Source organism: Neopelma chrysocephalum, unplaced genomic scaffold (assembly GCF_003984885.1).
Source record: "Neopelma chrysocephalum unplaced genomic scaffold, ASM398488v2 Primary Assembly neopelma1_96, whole genome shotgun sequence".
Taxonomy (NCBI): domain Eukaryota; kingdom Metazoa; phylum Chordata; class Aves; order Passeriformes; family Pipridae; genus Neopelma; species Neopelma chrysocephalum.
This window is the reverse complement of record NW_020897759.1, coordinates 2356803-2370965: the sequence shown is the minus strand read 5'-3', so window position 1 is coordinate 2370965 and position 14163 is coordinate 2356803.

Here is a 14163-nt window from a genome sequence, read left to right as displayed (position 1 = left end):
CCAAAAACTGAAAGGAAAAGCTTCAGTAGAAGATGGCTATAACCAACATGTTCTCTTAACCCAAATATATTTTCCCGTTCCCCTTATCAGCTGGAACATTAGTGGGAGAAAGAAGCCACCATTTAAATAGCTAAAATGTTAAGATGTACTTTGTCATTATGGCACAGACATCTTACATATGCAAAGCAATACTTAATCTGCATTTAAGGCCTAGAGCTCCACATCTGCAGCTTTTACAGTGGCACTGCAGAAATGCTGAAGTGAACCTAAGCAGCAGAAAAGGAAAACAGCTTTGTATTTCTAAAAGCATGAAGCATCCTGCACAGAACACAGCAGAACCATTTGAAATGATTCAAACTGTGCATGTGTTGCAGCTGTGAGAGGAGTCACCCAGCTGAAAGGGACACTGACTGTGGTGGTGTGGCCAGGCTGAGGGAAAGGAGCTTCTGTGCACTGCACTTTTAATGTACAGCCTTGCCCTCCTCCAGAAATGCTGGCTTTCAAGTAACATGCTGAATACAGAGCTGAAAGCTATTCAGGAGCAGAAACCATACACAGCAGGAGGTTGCAGAAGCTGGTCCTTGGGGGAAAAGGGGTTCCATGTTGGATCTCCTCTCACATTAACCACAAACAACAAATCAGCCTTGTTGCTCCTGAACAGCTCTTATTCTGACTAATTTACTTTTCAGATTAATTTCTACTGTTACAAACACGAAAAATATAGTAATTCCAATATAGAGGAAGAATTTAAAATCTACAAGTGAGCACCACAGGATTCAAAGAACCTTGTAAATGATGCCAGGGAATTAAAATACAAATGAAAGCATGTTCCCTGAATCCAAAAGTCCAGTAGTTATAACTCGGATCTCTCTAAGAGGGTGGGATGAAGAAGATTAAGTTTATTTAAAAAGCACCCTTCATGATATACTGTATTATTTAAGTGGCAGTGATCAAAACTCACATCGAGTAATATTGATGCATTACATCCAGAAACCTCACTGCTGGGACTCCAGACTCTTTGCAGACTCTGAAAAGATTCCAACACTCCTTTCAGGAAATACCTGAAAAGGACAGTACCCTAGCCAAAATCTGAGATAGGAAAAGATCATTATACCTTACAATCCTATTGCCAACTTACTGGCCTATTAAGGGATAATTACCTCCAGTTTCAAAGGTTTTCAGAGTTAAAGAAAACTCAACTATTTCCACTGCAAACACCAGGTAACTAGACACTTAGTGGATATAGCAAATTTTGCACCCACCAAGGCACAAAAATCAAGACTCTTCTGGTCAAGAGTTTCCACTTAAAAACTGTTTATTTTCTCAAATACCAATTCACTGCTACAATCTTACTCAACCTAACATCATTGTTTTCCCTACCTTACTGTACAAAATATTTACTCCAATACTCTTCAGTGCTCGCCAATTATCCAATGGACACAAAAGCTCTCTTGGGAATTTTCTGCAGTGCCAGTCCTAAACTCCCATGAGGAGTCCCAACCATTGTGCTGGTCTGAGTATCTGCTGGAAGGACAGATGCTTTTCCAAGGTACAGAGAAAAGAAACGTTGATATGAGGACAACGCACATCATCTAATGTGCCAGTGGAAGCCAAAGGTCTGCTAAGGAAGTGCATGACAGCAAGAGCACAGCAGCCTTTAGCTCCCAGATAACTTAAGAAAACTGACTGGAGGGGTAAACAAGGAGCTGAAAAGCTCTTTCCTTCTCCCCAGCTCAGGATCTTTATCTTGGCTCCACCTCTCCAAGAGCTTTCCATCATCTTGGAAAGCTGTGAAGCATCATTGCCTGCACCTCCTTAATCATACCAAACAAGATTCATACATGGAATATTTAGAAATATCAGCTCCTCTGGCCTCCAAATAGCATTTTACCATCACATTTAGTATCATTTTCCATAGTAGGTAAGAATCACAGGGGTGTCTAGAGCATGTGAGAATATCGTTTGCTGCTTTCCAGCCAAAACTGTTACAAACCTGTAATTCCCAAGTCCAAGTAATCCATATGATGGCATAAGCAAGAACACAGGCAATGGTTTCAAGACAACCAAGGTAAATTGAGTTTGAAAAACCAAAACAGTTATTAACCCTTTATGGCTGCTCAATTTTTCCTTGTTAGTCCAAACTGGTGTGCTTACTTCCCACTACTGTTATAAATGGCCTCTTTCTTTAAAGACATTTAGAGCTCACAAGTTGATATTTGGTCAACCTTCAGTTTCAGGTATAATCTCCTCAAAACTAACACTGCTTCTCCAAAACTTTAAATATGAGAAATTAGAGTGAAGTTTTCCAAGCTCAAAATAGGTGCATTGCTATAGCCATGAAAGGATCTTAGAGAAAAACAACTCTTTCCATCCATCAACAACTGAAACTGCCACAAAGCATTAAAGGAGACCTACTGATTTTTACTATAGCAATGATTAACTAAGTCCTTAAATTAGTTTCCTTGTTTTTCTCAGTTCTGTTCACTGTTTTGAACTGCATTATCATTAATCTGAAAACTCTAAAGAGAAGCAGTCCCCCTCTGACTTTGACCTTAAGACAATTTGTTTTAATATTCCCTTTCACTTAGCTCACACTAATGATGCAGTGGATCATTACCAGAAAGAAAAATATTCCCACTTTCTTGATATTTTGCTGTGCCCCATGAACTAGCATTCCTGCTTAAAGAATCTTTCCAGCTCAGTAGTCGTGTCCTCTGGCTTTTTCCTCCAGACAAAACCTCACACATTATCCACATGCCATTTCTATGTTATTTATGCAGCAACACTTAGAGCACCTTCTTGCTGCAAGAAGAACCCCAAATGTCTTCAATACTAACAACAATGCTTGTTCTGGTAACAGGAGACATTACCAGGAACAGTTTCCCATAAGTTGCATCAATAAGGTTCACATTTCACTATCTGCATATGGCTTTGTGCTTCAGAGCAAGTTTCAGCTTCTATTTATACCATTTTGTAGGCAGAAAAGCAGTTTAACTTTCAATGTAAGTCCAAATGACCATTAGCTAGAAATGTTACGCTTAAGAAGGCCATTTAAAATTCTTAGTAGTCGACCAAGTGATCTGGTTAAGCCCATCTGATTCTTCAGGGCAGGCCCTAGATGCTTCATGGCAACATCATTACTACTAAGGTGTTTAGAGAAGAGTGAGTTTTAAGCACATGCAGTATATGTAACATCTTCTGAGCACTGAAATAGTTCCAATTTACATAATAAGTTCATTTCAAGCTGCAAGAATTAGCTAGAAAACATTGCTTCAAGTTGTCAATATTTTCCATAAACTCAAAGTGGACAGCATTGTTCACTTTTTGTAACAGCTTATCAGACAATTGATTAATTCCGTCAGGTTGAACATAGAGGAATTTCTCTGGAAGTACAATCCCATCTTTCACTCTGTTATGTGTACCCAACTACATCATATGTGTAAAGGAGAGCTGGCATCTAATTTTTCTGGTCCCATACAGGGAGTTGCTCCATCTCTAGCATTCCTGCTTCCAGCCACTTCAACCCCTTCTGCAGTTGGACCTTCCTGCCCTCCATGTCAAAGAATTTCTTGATCACAAACTACCCCTGCAAGGTGTTACTATTTGAATTCCCCCTCCACAGGCTTCAAAGCTTTTGGTTCACGCTCTATTAAACCCCTCTGGGGACATATTCCTTCTGTTTCTCATACTCTTAGGATTACCAGCAATCTTTTTCCTCACCTTTTTCTCAAGAGATAATGGGAAGGGATAAAATCCTTTCACAATTCAGACCTGACTGAAAAAAAAAAATCCCAATGAGAGTTACACTTCCCATCACAACACCTTCCTCTCTCTGCTTCAGCAGAAGGCTTCCCTGTCTCCAGCTCCAAGCAAGCCAGGCAGTTCCACTACTGGCAGGATGTTAAATAGCACAGTTTCTATTCAGAAGTATAAAGCCATCATCATTTCTCAAGCACCAAGGTGACTGGCACTCCTGAATCTTCAGACAGACTTCATTAGTTTTCTTTACTCCTTGTGGGTGATCTCTTCATGTTGCTGAGGATAAGGTTTGCCAGAGTGCAGGGGTTTTCCCTGTCCTTACCCCTAGATGGTTTTTGTGAGCAGCCAGTGCTTCAAATGCGGTTTCCTTTATTACCTCTCCTCCAACAGGTGCTGTCCAGAGAGAACAAAACCATCACATAACGGAAGTTTGGAGACCAGCCCAGAAACCTTTGCTACCTTCTGCTGGTGCAACATTTTGCCCTGTTACTTCAGAAGCCAGGAAAGTATGTTGGAACATAAACCTCCTTCCCAGCACTTTGTGTATGAAATTGCTTCACTAAGGAATAAAAAAAAATTTTCTTGTAATTAGAGGAAAAGAATTCAAAATTGTCATCTGTTTGAAAAGCAGAAAATATTAACAACTAAACCCAAAACTGTTAATGGGTTGAGGGTTTTTTTCCTACCAACAAAAAACGCACCAACTTTACAGGAATGCAGGAAGTAACAACCAATAGAAACCAGTTAACTTAAAAAAATCCAAATAAGTTAAAAAACCCCAAAACACAATCAGTCACTGATACTAGGAGAAATGAAATAGGAAGGATTTTGTTGAATGCTCATGTTATTGATGGTCATTACCACGACATTTCTGTGGTACTTAATTACCAAGGGGCTTTGTAATTTTTGTTTCTATTTACTATATAATGGCCTGATTACATGGAGTAAGATAAAACAGATCTAACTAAAACTCGGAAGAACAGCCTGTCTTGCCGAGAGCCATTAATGTGATTTATGTATTTATGAAAATGTTCTAGAAGGAATAGTGTACAATAGGTTCCCAGCTAAAGCAATATTCAACTGCCAAGAATAGCTGTGCTAGCTGACTGGTACTCCAGAAGATGGAGAAAAATGGCTTAATTCCCCCCCCCTCATGGTTAGAAGTTTTCACATTTACACAGCAGAAAAAACTTAATTGGGAGTTCCAATTTATGATAATACTTTTTAAACACATTTGTAGAACATTTCCCTGCTTTACCACCTAGTAAATTGCAAACTCCACCCATCCCAATTCTCACACATGATTTACACACAATTTTGTAAAATTTTAATGGAAATTGCCCTTTTTACATCAAGTGAGGCTCGGTTATTTAAAACTAAATCCTTAACATCACCTCTATTACCTACCAATCAGTGCATTTTTTTCTTCTGACTGCAGTGCTCTGAGTAGAACTTTCTGCTCTATAAAATAAATGTTTATTTTACAACTGAAACTCCTGGTTGCAGCCTTCAAGCATAGGAACATGGGAACACCCTTTGTGTTGTTAACAACCTCCTCTGGGACTTCTAATAAGCATAAGCACAAATAAAGGCAAAAACTATCCATTTGCTATGCAGTTACATTATATTTTTATCTTCATAGGGAAGCTCAAAAGATCTGATGCATATCTTGATGCACATCAAGGCTAAGTATGAACACAGCTAAAAAGGGAATATAAAGTGCAAACCACGAGAAGCAGTTTTACTATCAGTTGAAGAACCAATGCTGACACTGGACTTATTTATTTTTTTATTCCCACTGGTAAACAGTAAAACTTAATTCTCATTTGGAGACCAAATTTTGGAGGGGAGACCACTTATTTCTCAGTCACAAATCCTAGCTATAAGACGCTATATGGCAAAAATATAAAAGAAAAATATGAAGTTTCCCAAGTCAACGTATTTTCCTGAAAATTATTTTGGTTGGGGTTTTTTTTGTGGCACGAATTGCTGCACAAAGACTCCAACAGGCTCCACAGTTACTCCTACATCTTCTGTTAAGCACAAGTTTTACACTTCCCAAATTCCAGGACCTGGCATTGCATATACCTGGATCAGCAAACGCCATGTAAAGGTTAACAGTGCTTAATCATTCTACAGGGCTCCTGTGAGGACCATTTATCCTCCAGCAGCTTTGCACATACCATGTTGTGCATCACTGCCCGAGTATCACATCACGCCACTGTCTTCCAGCTGAGAGTCTCAGCCTCAGAGTTTGGGTTGGTTTTTTTCCCACTCCTTACTTCTGGCTATTTCTATTAACTCAATTTAGCTTCAAACAAAGAGGCCTACGGATGCCAACTCTAATTTCCAAACCTTTATATCACAGTCCTGACCAGACAGATAACTGGCACAAAGGACTGAAGTGGTGAACTAGATTTCTAAAATGCTGCCATCTGATTCTCATCCCACACAAATATGTGATTTAAGTAATGAAAAAAGCTTTCGTCCTAAACATCAGCTTGTTCAGAGCTCTTGAAATAAGTAAAATGTTGGAATTTGGATTGAGTCATGACAAGTTAAAGCTATAACAGTAAGAAAAAACCTTCTGAACAACAATAAAAAGAACATACTTAATGTCAAGCAAAGAGAAAGCAATTACATTTTCAGACAAAGACTGTCAGTTCAAAAATATACAACGTAAAGAAAGAGTGGTTTTAGCTCTTTTCACAATTTCTTGGATTCTTCATATATTTTTAAGCTTCACCTTCTTTATAATGTTTTATATTCCATCTTTTTTTAATCACAAGAAAATTAGAACAAATTTGTTAACATAAACTTCTGTCAGTAAAATTTAAAGGGAAATGTATTTGCCTCAGCTATTAAGACATACAGAAATTACACATACTGGTGTAATTTCATCTTGGGGCACACTTTAAGTATGCACTACTCTAAGCCTATAAGGAAACAAGAATAGGAACTGAATATTACAGCAGAGCTAGGGACAAACACAGGCTCGTGCATGGTGACAGTGTGGGCACAAGATTTGGGAAGAAAAAGGGTCATCATTGGTCAGAATAACTTGGATATTCCCACTGTAAGTAGTTACCAGTCAGTTGTCACCACTGACTGATAAGTCAGTACTACGAGGGAATAAGCAGAAAGCATAAGAGAAATGACTGCTAAGCAGGAACATTTCTTGCTCCTTTCTCCCCTCACTCGGGGCAATACCAGGTGCAGTTTCAGGTTGGGTATGAGCACAACACAACAGGGAAGCAGCAGCACAGCTGATATTTAGCACTGCAGCAGGTTCAGAGCTAGCAGTCAAATTCAGGTTTCCTTAATTCAAAAGCTTTGTTACACAGAATCCAACAATTAGACAACCAGCTTGGGCCAAAAAAAAAAACCAAAACACCTTTCTTCTTCCTTCCCTCCTTTCTCATGGAAAATGGATTACCAGAGCACTCAAAGGAGCTTTCAGTCCCAAGAATATTAAAAACGAGAGCCATACTTCTTCCATTAAATACATTAAACTCAGCAGAAGGCAGCTGGTAGGTAGCACCAGCTTCAGCCATTTACCCCTCTACCCTCTGATTCCTCCACAGTTCACACTGTAAACTGTCTGCCTTATTTAGATTTATTCCACTGTTAAAGTTCTAACAAGGTTGCCAAGAGGCTTTTGTGCCAGTTCATGTCTCAGTCAGTGGTCACAGTGTCACTGTGAGACATTAGTGCAGCCACTGGGAAGATTTGGAAGTAAGTATGATCAAAAACATTTCTTTTCTACTAAGATGGTGGCAGTTGCAGGATCAGTCTTTGTCCTTCTCAGTTGCAGTACAGTAACTTGGATGAAAATACACAATGCTTGTAACAGCAAAATTCGGAGCACTTCTGAACCTTTGTATATAGAACTCCTCCCACCAAAAGCTATAGCATTGAAAATTGGGCAACAGACTAGTTCACTGAAACTTGTTTCATTGCAAGATACTTTAAACATGTCACAAGGTCCAACAAACCTGAAACTTAAATAGGAGACAGTTCTGCCAAATGCTTCTATTCAAAAAGAGAAATATATAAGTGAACAAGAAAAGGCATTCATTCTATTAATCATAGAATCATAGAATAGGTTGGGTTGGAAAAGACCTCCAAGATCATCAAGTCCAACCCCTGATCCAACTCCAATTACTATATCATGGCACTAAGGGCCACGTCCAATCTCTTTTTAAAAACCTCCAGGGATGGTGAATCCACCACCTCTCTGGGTAGGCCGTTCCAATGCCTGATAACCCTCTCTGTAAAGAAGCATTGCTCTGTATATCCAAGAAGCTGAACTTCCACACCCTCGGGGAACAAAGCCAAAGCTGAGATGCAGTCAGTGTAACCACCTGATCAAATGATAGCACAGGTCTGTGAACATCTGACTCCCACAGCTCCAGGGCTCACATTTGCTGCTGGATACAATAGTGACAACTAGAAGGAACACCCTCTGTCCAGTTGGAGTACAAAATCGCGGAAATATAACTTGAAGTAAATCATGAGTTCACAAAGCATTTGGACAACACTGTCAGACACAGGGTGTGATTCTTGAGGTGTCCTGTGCAGGGCCAGGAGTTGGACCCCATGATCCTGATGGGTCCCTTCCAACTCAGGATATTCTGTGATTCTCTGTGCAACACTTGCCTAATAATTTGCCAACGAGCACAGCTCAGATAAACGTTACCCAGGCAAGAGAAAAAACCCAAACAAACTGTAAGAAAATGAGAGAAGTAGCAAATACTCCAGTCCAAAACTTCTGAGATTCTCGTTATTTTGTTCACTTTACTCTAACCTGACATAAGAGAAAAAGGTGTATACCAGAGCATACCTGGACTAAACCCAAGGTAATAAGGAGGAATTTGCAAACATATTTGCAATACTTGAAGACTATAAACTTCTCGTGCAGTTTTCAGGTGGTATTGTAGAGGGAAAGGGGATAACGATTCATACACCAACACTATACACTACTAATACAGGCATAAGAGTACAGCATACCTTTATTTTTCTTTGAAGTGATGAACAGTTGCTCTTTCAAGAGATAAGGATGTGGCTGAACACAAAGGTCTGCATAATTGGTATTTTCTAAGCATGAACATGGAGCAAAATTGCTTTCAACCACAGGTGAGCACAGCTCAAATGACTGACAGAGGATTCTTGTTTAAGAATAAGAAAATTCTGTGCCAAGCGTGTCTTTAGTAGGGATGTTCTATGTAACATCAAAGCTGTGTTAGCCATCTCTCCTAAACGATAAGGTCTTTCATGTGATTCACGTGAAGAGTTGCTGTTTATTTGCTCACATAAAGCAACATCTATGATGTGGAACACTAGAGAAATGCACAACAGCAACACAGTTGAATTAGAACAGGCTCCAAAACAGTGAAGACAAAAGTATAAGAATGTAGATAAAAACATTCTCTGCAAGTGCTCAAAAAGATCAGACAGCCCCAAACATTTTACAGTGTAGCATTTCTCCTTGTTTTCCAGTGGTAGGTTCAGTATGATAGTGACACATTGAGGATAAGACCAAAACAAACATTGGCATGTAAAGCCAGGGAATGAACAGAAGTGGGATTTTTAAGATTTTAACTTTCTAGGGTTTCCTGGAGGGTAGAATTTGTGGTATATCCAAAAATAAAGAAATTACATTGAAGAGAGTTAAAACTGGTAGACAGAACAATCTCCATAGTAGTACCAAAATAAACACAATGCTTAAATGAAAAGACAGCATTAGTAGGGTTTACTATGGAGCAACTCAAAGACCATCAATATTCTGCAGCAATACTGCAGGAATACACACACTACACCTTACAGAAAATAGTGTGGAACATCAGCATCAGAAGTATGAAAGCACAATACACCCTACAACTGACTGATGTCACATCCCATAGAATGTCTCATATCACAGGGATATTGCACATATGAGCTGTTTTCAACCCAGGGTTCTACAAAAAAAAAATAAATCAGTGTGTCCTGAAAAGCCGTTCATGTAGTTTTTCTGAAGAGATCCATGCATTGGATCACAGAGGAAAAGATTAACTCCCTCAGAAAGGAAAAGAAAAAAATCCAGGCTGTGAAATATTGAAATACCAGGCAGAAGGAAATGGCAAACCGAAAGTCTGCAAAGCACCAAAGAGAGCATGACATCCCTGCAGTTCTGCCAAAACCTAGAGAGAGGCAAAGAACCTGCAAGATGAAGCCTATGGAGAAAAAAAAAAACCACAACACACCCCACCCCACAAAGATAGAGAGATGGACCCATGCTCTTTACTTTCAAGCATTTCTGTGCTTTGCATTTGAGATGCCACCCACAGTGCTTGACCAAATGCTTTTCCACAAGGAAAGCAGTCAAAGAATTGACTGCATAAACAATTTCTTGGCAGGGGTTGGGAAGGAGGCCAAGCAGATATCATGGAGTTATGACACAAGTCCCCAGAATCATTCTTGGATCTCTGCAGAGTTAGGACTATCCAACTGTTCATTTCTTCAGGTGAAAAAGCAGGAAGTTGAGCTTGCCAATCTAATGAAGCACTGGCTTTTTATGGAAGTCCATCTGTTCCAACTCTCTGCCTCAAAATACAAGAAAACATTAAGGATCCAAAAAGAATGACAACATGATTCCAGTAAAGAGCATTATCCTACTTGCTCTCTTAAATCTATTTGCAATGTACAGAGGTTATTTGATCAACCCAGCTGTTAACATGAACAGCAAACTTTTATTTCAGAAGTTGCTTCGAGTTTGTGGTTGTTTTTTTTTTAGTTGGCTTTTTTTAATGATATTTAAGTATCCCCACAGTATAGTTGCTCGCTTTGAGGTCCTTAATTTCCATAGCCATTACAAAACATTTGGTGAAGCTTTACATTGCAGCCACATCTCTGCTTTGATTGTGAATAAAGCATGCAAGATGGCAAAATTTAGTTGGAATAAGTAGATGCTTGTACTGTCACTGACTGGGCAGACTATGAACTGAGCAAAAATACCACCTTTATTATAGAAACAGTCCCACTGAGAGAGCACTGCTTAGAACTGCTCGTTTTCTACTATTCCTATATAAGAAACCAAGCTCAAGAGATGCATACACTTGGCTTTAGTCTTTGTCACAGCAGAAATGTAACAATCTATTATTATTTTTAAACAGTGGGAATTCAGAATGTACTATTAACACTATCCATCTAAAGATCAGCTACTTCCCTGTACTCCCTTTCCCAAATAAATGTTTTCTGTACAATAACCCCAGTATTGAAGAATGAGACATTTTCATATCATGTCTCAAGTTCTTATTCCAAGATTTAACTTGCATACAAAACACTTTATTAATAATCAGTAAAAAAAAATAATCAAATATCATTGTTGAACAACTCATTAAAATCTTCTCACTACAAAGACAAATCACAAAACCTTTCAGTAATTATTTGCCTATAATTCTAAACAAACAATAGGTTCTGTCTCAGTAAATACTGTTCTGGTTCTAATTTAAAAGTTATGCAAAGTATTACACAGATCACTCAACAATCCACCCTTGATGTACCTGAGGAGGTCTTTATGATCCCTAATTAATAATTCATGTTTCCATTTTGCCATTCTCCTACAGCATAAAAGGAGCAGCTTTAATTCAGCTCTAACTTTGAGACCTGAACACCACGAAGGACAGTCAAAAAGCTTAAGGAGAAATGGCTTTACAACTCCCATCTACTTCCCAAATGGAAGAACTAAACAGTCCTAAATATATTTGAAATAAACCAGTATCTGAAGAGATTGGCCATATGCTAAACTGTCACTCTCCCATCCTGAGTGATGAATTAAGCTGGTAGTGTAGCTGGCTGCTTACTACAATACTGTTCATGTCACTCACATATGTTGCTTTGGCAGTTATTACAGTTTTTTGTAAACTAAGCAGCACATTAACTTTGAGAACAAATTACAGACCAGATAAAAGCACCAGGCTCTTGACTGATTTCTGTAGAACTGGAAGTAACGCTACAAAAGACTGGAAAGGTATAAAGTGTAATTGCAGTACCTTTGCAACCTGCATGATGAAAAGCATGAGAAAAATCCAGCCAGGTCGACACAAGTCCAATCCTCAGTGTTTGCTGTGATCTGTGCAAACTGTGCAGTGCTCTGTAATCTGTGTGTGATGCTGTAAAGCCTGTGGTACTGTACAGAGAATGTACTAAGAGAGGAGAATATTCATCCATAGCACTTAGGGAACATATAACATGGATTTAACTAGCTACTTAGTACAAGCTTCTCACGGATGGGAGCTGGAGCTCTTCTCCATACCTTGGCAGAGAGGTAAAAGAATTGGCCTAATAGAAGAGGTTGCACAGTTGTAAAGAAGCAGTGAAATGCTTATAGTAGATATGTTTGTATCCCTAGACAAGATTCTGGTGACTCAAGAGTTGTGGCTCAACAAAACCAAGCAAGTCAATCTTTGGAGGACTGTTATCAGAGCAACAAATCATCACAGTGTGTCTGTTGTAGCCAAAAGGACAGGAACACCTTCCCACTTCGCTCCTCACCATGTTTCTTACACTCGACAGGTATGTCAGGGTCCACATTACCCAGAATCTTCATTAAGAAAAATGTGTTACTTTGGCAACATCTGTAAAACTTTATAATTGAGGTTCCCAGCATTATCACATTGCCATCTCTTCTGATAAGTTAGAAGTTGAGGGATTTAAGTCATAGATTTGTGGTGAGGGAAGAAGTGGAATACATCTCTACTTTCCATAAACACAAAAGTACTTGTAAGGTACAAGGAGCCCTCTGAATTATGACATTTTTAATAGGTTGGACTCTTCTTGCTCTTGATTCATTTTCTCATCCATTTACTTTTAGGCTACGTTGAAGTTTTCTGTAAATGACAGAACTGCAACACTCTGTTCTTCCTGCAGCTCCTTGTGTGCCTTATCTAATAGACAAGCAGAGTGTGACAGAGCACAGATGGACAGCACCCCAGCCTCTGTGGAAGTCACTTGGCAGCAGATGGCTCAGGTAAAGCATCTCAGTACCAGTTTATGCCCATGGTTGTTCTGTTGAGTGGTGCTCTAATACCACACACACGTGTGCATATGCCTGCCTGCAGTGTTTCTGTGTGCCTAGAGATGCACACACAGCTGTGAATGCTACTTTGTGCAGTACTGATTTTAGGTGGATTCTCAGGAACAGGCACCTGTAAGCCCAGCCTAACATCTCTACTGATGTCTGTATTACTACTTTGTCATCTAGTGTAGATAGCATTTCTGAGGAAAGAAATTTAATCACTTTCCAGCTTTAAAGAACTTGTTAGGGATCCCAAACAAAGTCTACCCTGTTATTTGCTCCATTACAGGAAGAAATTGGAAAAATCCAATGTTTCCCATTACCTGGAACAGTTGGTACTCCTTTCATACACGCCAGACACTACCAGCTAAACTGGAATATCGATGAAGAAATTAACAGAACATCTCAGGGACAAAAATTTGGGGACCTACCAAGCTTCCATGTATTCTTCAATAAAATCTGCCTTGGCAATACATCAGGCAAACAATAGAAAAGATCTGCTATGTGACAATTATTTGGTCTAATGTGTTCCCAGAGAGACTCAGTAGCACAATGGGCATATTAATAGTCATCACATTCCTGACTGCCCTATATACAAAATTATTGTATTGTAACATATACTGATATACAAATTGATATAAATACTTCCAGCAACTGCAGGAATCCAGGAGTCCACTTAGTCTCTCACACTGAGATGGAAACTTATTTTTTGCTTTTTCCAAGCAACTGAGCTGAACTGTGGAGACTCATGAAAGAGAACTCTCTCTCTCATGAAAGAGAACAAGAAAAAGAATACACCACCAAGGGTTAATTTTATAGCTTGAACAAATCACAACAATAACCACAGCCACACAGCTTTGACAACCCAATAACAAGACCAATCTGATAACAGTGCAGTTTCACCTTTTTGAGATACAGACAAGAAAAATATCCATTGCTTTCAATGGTAATTTAACATTAGTAATGTAATTAAACATTTAACGGTACTGTTGGTAGAACCCCTGAATTTTTATATTAATTTTTAGACAATCATTTGACTTACTGCTTTTACATTTCAGCAATAATAAAAGCCAACAGTGTAACATTGCTGGGAAAGCTTTCAATAGTCCCTAATGCCTTTTCTCAGGGACACACCTTTCAATCATGTGCTCCCCTCTCACACCCCACAATCTCCTGAAATCACATGGGACTCAGGTTAGTACTATTACACACTTTAACACAAGTAGCCAAACAGAAAACAGGTGTGGAGATGTTAGCAATTCTTCCTGGAAATTCTGCACATTCTACAGAAGATTACTACTTTCCCTGTAAATTAGCAGCAGTGCCTTCAGCTGATGGATGAATTCTGA